Genomic DNA, 10433 nt, shown 5'->3' with positions numbered 1-10433 from the left:
AGGACTGTCATTGCAGAGCTGAATTTTGCACTCACAAAACCTGTCAGCACCAAGACAACGCAAAGGGAGCTTCGTACACACGGATATTTGCAGGCTGAGCTGGAACTTAAAAAGCAATGATCAGTGATCCAATTACTTGTAGCAGGAAATCATTGTGCCAACGCCATAAAACCTGGAAGAAAGTCATTTGGTCAGGTGAGTCTAGTATCACATTGTTTCCAACTTCTGTCCAAGTTTAAGTCCCTGGAGAGAAACATGGCGGGGGTTCAGTCACCATTTGGGTAGCTATATCACGGTATTCCACAGGCCCCACGTTTACTCTGCAGGGTCAGATTACTGCCGAGGATTATGTGACGATTCTGACCGATCGGGTCCATCCCATGGCACGTGATGTTGTGTTCCGAGGTGAAAGGGCTCCTGCTCACACAGACCACATCATCCAGGACTGGTTTTTTGAGTGTGAGGATGAATTGTTGCACCTCCCCTGGCCACCACAGCCACCACGTCTCAAGATTATTGAGTCCTTGTGGCCTACTTTGGAGAGAAGGTTGCATGATTCCTATCCACCTCCCATTATTCATACCTGAGCTTTTTTGCAGGAAGAATGTATAAGAGTCTCTTGAAAACTGTACAGAACCTCTATTTATCCATTACAAGGTAAATGGAGACTGTTTTGAATGACAACGGGTTTTCTACACTGTAATACGCACGGTAATGCATTGTGTTTTTAGTATTTCCTTATTTTTGTCCAGCCCCTGTAAAATGGCCACCAGAATGCAGTAGGGTCTTTCAAGTTTAGTGATGATACCAAGCCTAGTAGGGTACATAAGGACACGAGCAGCATCAGATGTTATCTCTGTGAAAGACACTGAGATACTGCGTACTCATATAAGAGCATTAGCAGCACCTGCCAGAGTCTGAAAAGGTGCTTCATTGCAGGTAACAACATAACTGAGTTCTCCATCCATATTCTGTACTCCTTCGACTGTTCATTCCATTCACCACATCCCCTGAACTTCAATCCCACTCCTGGCCCTATTTTTTATTTCCATCATTGCTTCTTCTAGACTGTAACTCTCATCAACACCACGATAAGCAATAGATATTTCCCTGTTTACTTGGGAGACAATGTGAGCAAGGAGAGGAAATTAAGTAATGATCTACCACAGGGCTCCGTCTTAGCCTCTCTATCATTCAACCTATATATCTCTGATCTCCCCAATACCAGGTCAACAAAATTCTGCTAAGCAGGCGATGTCACTCTTGCTTGTAGAACCAAGGATCTTGGCTGAGTGAAGACAATTTTCACAGAAGATCTAGCCGTTATGAGTGCCTATTTTAGAAAGTGGCAACTTAAACCCACGTGGCGACTTAAATCCATAACAAGTAAAACTGAAGTATGTACATTCCATCTGACAAACAAACAAGCTAATGCGGAGCTCAGAGTGAAATTTAATGGAAACACTCTTTGCCATAACAAGTACCCTAAGTACCTTGGTGTCACCCTTGACCACACCCTTTCATATAGAAAACATCTTGAAAATACTGCTGCCAAGATAAAAACTCGTAACAATATTATTCAAAAACCGTGTGGGATAACATGGGGAGCTTCAGCAGATACCTTGCATTTATCATCCATTGCACTGGTCTTCTTAGCAGCTACGTGTGTGCCCTTGTGCAGCTAACAGCTGCCACATCAACTTGATCGATGTCCAGTTGAACCACTCTATGCAGCTAATAACTTGGGCAATCCGACCAACACCAATTTATTGGCTTCCTCTGCTGAGCAACATCGATCCACACACAATCCACAGAAGCGAGGCCTTGCATAACGAATACCACAAGCTACAGGAGAATTTGGAATTACCCATACAGGAAGACATACCAAGTTTATAATGATGTAGACTCCAGATAGACACGAATCCCACAGCTCGTGTATATATTGTGTATTATTTTTCCCTCACTACAGATTAGTCCTAGTTTTCTAAGAATTTCTAACATCTTGCACAATTTTACATTGTGAAACACTTTTTCCAGATTGTCAGATCTTACAAATGTGCCTTGATTTTTCTTTTGGTTACATTACCAATTGCAGCATCAGAACTGCTTGTGCAGTACCCTTATCTTTCCAAAAGCCAAATTGATTGTCATCTAACAGATCCTCAATTTTCTTTTCCATTCTTCTGTGTATTATTCTTGTCAGCAACTTGGATGGATGAGCTGTTAAGTTGATTGTGCAACAGGTCCTCGCACTGATCTGGCCGCCTTGTTTCAGAATTATGTGCGTGACATTTGTCTGAAAGTCTGACGCTATGTCCCCAAACTCGTAATAGATTCTACACACCTACTTGGGTAGTAGCTTGGCTGCCACTTCTCTCAATGATTTTGGCACTGGCAGGGGTGAGGACTTATCAACGGGCAAACAGAGAAAGGAGAGTGGTGGTTCCAAGTCCATGGGCCCCATATTGGGCACCACAGGAACAATCACTGCCAGAGTCCTATTCTGTGGGCAAAAACAGGACAATGGAGGGCGCAGTTAGGATGGTAGTGGATGTGCGAGCTGCCACAGTTGGGAGCCTCCTACAGGAAAACGTTGGAACTGACTCCTTTGCTGGTTGGCGTGGATGTAACTGATTAGAATGACTCCTTTGCTGGTTGACATGGATGTAACTGATTAGAATGACAGGTCAGCTGTTCCCAGCTGACAAACGTCGACCTTCGTGGCCCAGCACTGCATCCAGCAGCTACTGCTGCAATAAATCTGGGAGCCCGTGCAAATGTTCAGTCAGACTGCACCTGTTAACTGGCATGGTCCAGTACACAGCTAGAAAACTAGACAGTACACTGTTGTGAGACAAAACAGACCTCTTCATTTGGATCTGCAACATTTACTCAAAGCTTTCCACCTCTGGGTTAGCAGCTGGGTGAAATAAGGCATTATTCAGATGCTGGATACCATTGAAAATGCAAAAATCCTCAAATTACCACAACACAAACTTCCAACCAATATCGCGTATGAGGGTCTGAATGGAGCCTTGGCTAGCAAAAATTAATGACTACGAGTGAATAGGTGCTTCAATGTTTGGGAAGACAGTTTGGCAACATACAACAAATTGGACAATGCATCCACTGCCCACAACCATATGCTTCACAAAAACAGGCTCACAAAGCAAATGAGCACCCTGTCCCAAAGGTGCCCTGGACTGGTCAAAGAGAAAAGTGATGTGGATGTGCAGCTTGTTTCTGAGCACAGGCCACACGATGGGTTCAATGTCATGACCAATTGCCAGCCAGTAGACACGACACTGTGCCAAAGCCTTCACACAATAAGTGTGGCAGCTGGAGTATGAAAGAACACAGTGCCAGAGGGACGAAACTTGACAACTTTTCTCCTCCGTGTCAAGCATGAGTTCCTCCTGGACAATGCTGAGTTGGGTACAAAGAAGGAAAAACAAACGCCACACTGAATCCACTCCTGAAAGTGCATGCTCGGGCTATCTTGTATGGATTGCTGAAACGATTTTCTGGAAAAGTGGGCTTGCAGCCGTGGCAACTGTCCCCTCCTGTGCTGTCAAAGGAACTTCTGCTAAAATCTGCTGCAACACAAACACAAGAACCTTCTGTCAATCGAACTCTGGGTTGGGCCCTGCTGGCAACTGTGATGGTGCACCTGCATTGGCATGCTGAGCAGTGAACTGGCAATGAATGTTATAGCAATAATTACTGAGAAAGAGTGTCTACCTTTGCAGTTGATGGGAAGTCCCGTCTGGTAACTTAGAATGAGGGTTGAATAATGAAACCAGTGACTTGTGGTCAGTGATGAGTACGAACTTTGCTCCGTAAAGAAAAATGTGAAAGTCTTTAATGCTAAAAATGATAGCTGGCACCTATTTTTGCACCTGTGAATAGTTATGTTATGCCGCTGAAACCATCTTCAATGTGTGAGTGATGGGTCCTTCGTGTCATCTGCCATCTGGGTTCCGATGCAGCAGAACAGCACCTATGCCTTTCTAGAATACATCAGTGGCCAAGGTTAGTGGTTTGCTCAGTGTAAAAGCAGCCTAACATGAAGCGTAGCACAAACACTGCTTGAGGAACTAAAAGCCCATTTACAGTCTGCACACCATATGAATTTGAAACCTTTTTGGAAAAGCTGGTTAAGAGAATGATGGATGTGCATAGCCTGGGGAATGAACTTAGCATAATAATAAATCTTGTCCAAAAAGGACTGGAGCACCTTCAGGTTCTTGGTTGCCATCAGGCTGATGGCCTCGATGTTCTCATCCGTAGGAATGAGGCCATCTTTGCTAAGCACATGTTCCAAAAAATGCATGTTTGTGGAAAAGAAACTACATATCTCTAATTTGCAACAAAGGCCATTCTCCAGACAGCATTGCAAAATTGCCTGCAGATTCACAAATCTTCCTTTCACATGGATCCCATGACTCAGATGTCAGTAAGGTGTTTGATACAACTGGGAATGTTCGTAATCAAATTTTCAAATATCTTTGATAATTTCCTGGGGCTGACAAAACTCCAAAGAGAGAGTGATTAAACTGGTAAAGCTCAAAGATGGTGTTTAGGACTGAGAAACAGCATCCAATGTCAACTGCAGGTATGCATCACCCAAGCTGATGCAGGAAAAATACTGGCTCCCTGACATCTTCGCCAACAACTTCTCTGCACATGGAATCGGATATGAACCCACAATATGCTGTACATTGTCTGTCTGTTTAAAATTGCTGCAAAGGCACATGGTGCCATTTGGCCTCTGACTCACCACCAAACAGGTGGCCCACTCACTAGACAAAATAGAAGTAATAACACCAAGTTTCTGCCACTGCTGCAACTTGCTCTGACCTTCTCATGCATGGAGAGGGGAATGGGGCAGGGTGACAAAATTTACGTATTTCTGACAGCTTCAGGGAGATATGGGTCTTGAAATTTTCTGTCAAACCCCACTCCAACAGCTGGTCGCATATGACCATAGTATAGTACAGATCTTAAAAGGTGACCAACTGAGACACTAAAAGGACTTGGTAATGATCTGGAAGCCAAAGATAGAAAAAGTATCCAGCCTGAAAATATTTTGTGCCAACATTGAATTAACCACTTGCAACATAAGCTATCATTCCACATTCTTATAATTTGCTGAGATGGAGAATTGCCCCCACAATGGAATGATGTTGTGGCCATTGCAACATAGTGCAGCCCAAGAGCCTGTATGTGTGTAAGTTAATTACAATGACTGTTACCCCCATGTCTGCCTGAAATTCAGTAGGTCGTCCATCCATGACCATCATTAGCACAATACACAGAAATGATTCTTGTGGAATGTTATAAACAGTTTCTGAGTCCAGGGAAAACACTGGGACCTCTGACGACTGTCCTGAGGCTTGCCATTTGCCCCAAACTGATGCCAAAAGGCTTACTTTATGGCGTACTCTGCACATCTATATGTGGCCTTTCCTGTCTAATATGCACCAAATGACAATCAAGGGAAGGCTACCAACTCACCTACTGAGGGAAATAGATTTCCTGGAGAATTATGCTGAGGACCAAAAAAAGTCATGAGTGGGAACCATAATGTTTTGGATTACTTGTTCCCACTGAGGTCAGTGTGAGTGAAGACAGGCAGCATTATGACATCTCTGCAATAGAATCATCAATGTCATCAACACAGAGCAGCTCAGCAAAAGTATCAGTTACCTGGCTAACCCCACAGGGGACCAATGGCTGTTTACTACGAGTATCTAACTTTGTCACCTGCTGATTCTGGGAAAGTACATCCTTTGCCACTGCCGTAAGTTCATGCAATTCAGTAATCAGAGCAGCTTCAGCTAAAGAAGGGTTGTACAAGACTTGTGACTTGGGAGTTGGGTGCTAATTGGATGATCATGACCAAAATCAGAGAGTCCGTATACAAAATAGCACAGTGAGGACACTCAAACTGACACCAGCGTGAGAGGTCTTGCAAGTCAGCAGTCCTGGACATATATGAATGCCCATGCACTTGTGGTGCTGGCTAAACTGCAACCATGCTGACACCACATAGGTTTGATGCCCAAAACACTGTGTGGGCACCTGACTGAGGGCTTCAAATTTTGCACAATTTTATACAATCTTGTGCTGCTGGACAATAACGAGGTAGCCTAATCAGCCAGACAGATGATGTGCTTTACCTGGAAATGCAGCACGAACTGGTGCACGTGATTCTCCGAACTTTCCGTAGACTTGGCAAACAGTGTCAGGGTTGGTGCTGTGCCCGCCACCAGTGTAGCGTTGGAGCAGATCAATTTTTTGATTATGTTTGAGCAGCTCCTGCTGCAGCTTTTGTTGCTGCTCTTGGAGGTGATACTATTCCTGCCAGTGCTGAATAAATGTCAATCCATGGCCACCACAAATTAACACAATGAAAAAATTTAAAGTGTCAAATATGTAGGAATGTCCTTCGTCATCACTTTTGCATGATAATGCCTCAAAATCATGTTATTGGCACAAATGTAACTACTCAAGCCAGTGGTCACTCGACTATAGAAGCAGGGAGCTGGATCTGGAAGAGGAAAGAAATTCAATATGTTGGTTAATCTACGATCGGTAGGGAAGGGGTGGGAGGGGGGAGGGGGGATGGGGTGTCCGAACGCCGCACAGAGACAGGCCCAGCCTACTGCCACTGCCAAGTAAACACATGGGTCTGCAGTTCTGCCCATATAATGCTATGTGTGTGCCATCCGTGACAGCTTGTCACACTACTCTGCCGCAAGACCCACACCAGTTCATCTGCATCCATGTACATGTCTGCTAGCAGTGATATGTAAGCCGAATACTCAATCTTTCTCTCATGGTCACCTTCCCCTCTGCATTCTCCTCCCGAAGATATGAATGGAGGACTAATCTGGAATCTTTTGGCAGTGGAGAGATCATGACGACACTTTTCAATTACAAGCCATGTGTTCTGCGGATACACATTGTGTATCTTTAATGAACTGGTTTTCATTGCCTTCAGCCTCCTCATGCTTCTGATCATTGCTGATTCTTCTGCTTTTTAGTGTCTGTTCTCCACCCCAAGGCCATGAGGTTGCCCTGAAAACCTGTCCACTCCTGTGTCTTCTTTTGCAATGGCATTGGCAGAATGAGGGTGATTCCTCATACTGTGAGTCTTTGGTTGCTGTTGCTGATGATTTTTTATTCAAAATTTTGGCTGCATTCAAACTTGGGATATTTTGTTTATTGGTCAGAGACATTATCCCTATACCATGGAATGTATCTCTGACCAATTGGTGCATCAAAAATCACTGTATGGGACAATTCCGTGTCAGCCTTATAAACTGTAGCAGCGCAGCACTTCTCATGCCAGTTTTAGTGGGACATCAGGATGACGTGTAATTAGGTATCCTGTTACGGGTGTGATAATGGTGTGAGTTGATTAGCTAGGCAGTGAGTTTGGATCTAAGAAGATATCTTCCGATAAATCATAAAAGAAGACATAACATTTGTTTATTATTACATCAAGTATAGTGGTTGTGCTGTAGCAGTCAGCCACCAGTGTCGGACATCTGCCCTGGAGTGTGGTGAGGACGTTGAACTCAGAACTCAGGCCTTTATCGATACGGACAGCTCAATGTTTTAACAGGCCATAGTGAAGCACAATCATGCCATCAGCACTAAGGCAGCAAGGAAGCACAGTGTCAGTCAACCCAGGCTGGCAGGCAGCATGCCGCTCAGTCAGACTCTGCAGTCGCTCACGTTGGCTGGTGTGGCTGCACAACTCACTGTGGAAAGTTGAATCGAGGACTTCAACTTCGGTGAAAATGACAGTGGCCTGCAGTGGCAAGTCTACAGTAATAGAAAGTGCGTGCACAAGGCAAGCAGCAGCTGGGCAGCTAGTCAAGCCCAGGTGCAAACCATGGACCTCTAGGTAGGCACCCTGAAGTTGATAGAAGTTGGCCAATAGGTGATCCCCTGGCTGGAAGGCACCAGTGGCATCAGGCCTCGTGCAGCCAGTAGTTCTACAGCTGGTAGAGTGGACGTCTAGTGGCAGATGCTAGATGACCCATTTCAGGTCAACAGTGAGTGTGGATTAAGTCTTGTGACTGACACAGCACACCTGAAACGGTCAGTGTTTATGACAGTTTGGTCCACCAAGGTTTTGCCAAGCCATCAGTCCCTGTCATGTAGCACAAGGAAGTAGTTCAATGTCAGGCCTGGATCATGTCGAAATCCAGGCCGCTGTGGCTACAGTCTGCTTCCGTGATGTCAGCAGTGTTACCATGCCAGCAACAATTCTTCTGGGCTGGCAGAGTTGCCCTTGGAAGCAACCAATCATAACTACTTTCCATCAGTTTCTGACTGGCAGGTAAATTCATGGCTGGTTTTGTATTGACACCCTTGGTTTCTGTTAGTGACATGATCTGATCATTTTGTGGCAGTGTCTGTGACACCATAATATCCTAATTTCTGTAAGAGAACATTACGGGTCACAGTGCCTTTGTCATGTCACAGCTTTGACATGTCACAGCAAATATCAGCAGCCTAACATTTGCTATGCATTCTTGCTAATAGCCTGCTCAATATTGTATCTCTTTAGAAATCTAACTGTAGTTTGAACTATATAAGGTTGGTTGGTTGGTTAGTGTTGTTTAACGTCCCGTCGACAACGATGTCATTAGAGACGGAGCGTGAGCTCGGGTTAGGGAAGGATGGGGAAGGAAATCGGCCGTGCCCTTTGAAAGGAACCATCCCGGCATTTGCCTGAAACGATTTAGGGAAATCACGGAAAACCTAAATCAGGATGGCTGGAGACGGGATTGAACTGTCGTCCTCCCGAATGCGAGTCCAGTGTGCTAACCACTGCGCGAACTATATAACTTCTGTGGTTAGACAGAGAAGAAGTGACTTATATATAACATTGTTTAAAATTTTGGAAAATGCTGGCAGAAAGCTGAACTGCACTTAAGCTGGATGCTATTCCTACACGTCCTTATTTCTACAAAGGATTGATTTCAGTATACGTCCACTAATAGTAAATTTTTCAGTGATAAATCAATGGTTACAGGGGTATCTAAAGCTGTTACTATACCGGTAACAACTGCTTTTATTTTAAAGATTTTATGGTATGTTATTTCTTCTGATGAAGTTAATGTCACATGCCTGTTGATGATATATATCTAAATGGCAATGTTGAACATTCTAGTACATCATTTACTTAACCTGACAACTCTGTGTCATCATTAACCCCAGGTTGGAATAACAACAATATTAGGAATAGGATAGATAGCTACTCACAGTAAAGATGACCCATTGAGCTGCAGACAGGCGCAACAAAAGGACAGTTACACATGTAGCAATTGGCCAAGGCCTGAAGGAAACATAAATATTTTCACACAGGCATGCACGCACTTCACTGGTCAGTGCAGCTGGTGGTGGCGGCTGAGTGTGCATATGGATGTAAAGACTTGTTATGCAAATACATCACACTACACTCATTTGAAATAATGAGACTATATGACATAACCTGCACAATTTTTCAGTTTCACTGGTCCCAATAATTATTTTTTCAATGAAGAAAGTCATGTTATGTAGTAGACTGCATACAAAATGTTCTACAAAAAAAAAAAGGCATCACTGTTTCTGCCTGTAATATCTTTGTTACCTACACTTTCAGCCAGTTTTGACTAAAATGCCTTTTTCACACTGAAAATAGTGTACACATGATGACAACAACAAAATAAGCCTACACCACTGATCTTCTTCTTCTGCACTTCAAGTATTAGGCATTTTCCTGGTATGGTGTCCTTCTCTTTCTTGGCCTTCCCAGACTTATTTGGCTTACTGGATCATAATTTCTGACTTTGTAAGGTAGTCTGCCACTATTCATTCTGACAAGAGGTTCACTCGATTTTCTTCTGTTGCCTTCAGTTTTGTTTCTTCCATTAAATATGTTTCATTCTTTCTTAATGTTGCTGTTTTTCAGTCTACATTCTCTAGTACAGCCTTTCACAGCTCCAAGCTGCCTGGATGTTACTTTCTTGTTTTTGTAAATGACTCAAGACATACTTTTGTACAGTAATGTGGGGACAGCCATTATTTTTATAAAACCTCATTTGTCTTATTGTTAGTTTCTAAAGTACCTATTTATTGTTGCACATATGTTTCCAAATTTTGCTACTTTCTTGTCTACAGGGTGAGTCATGAGGATTTCCCCTGGTTTCTGGAGGGTATTCCTTAGGTTATTTGGAACAAAAAATGTAAATAAAATAATAGGATCAGATCCATAACTGAGGAGTTACAGTAATTGAAAAAAAAATCAGGAAAATGGCAGAACAAAACTTTTATTGGAGGATTTCACGATCAAAAAAGCACATAATAATTAAACAATTTTTTAGCAGTCTCTTGCATTCAGAGTGGATTTAAAGCAAACGTTCAAAATTTCC

The sequence above is a fragment of the Schistocerca serialis genome, chromosome 9, assembly GCF_023864345.2.
Source record: "Schistocerca serialis cubense isolate TAMUIC-IGC-003099 chromosome 9, iqSchSeri2.2, whole genome shotgun sequence".
In the NCBI taxonomy this organism is placed as follows: domain Eukaryota; kingdom Metazoa; phylum Arthropoda; class Insecta; order Orthoptera; family Acrididae; genus Schistocerca; species Schistocerca serialis.
This window is presented reverse-complemented; position numbering follows the sequence as displayed.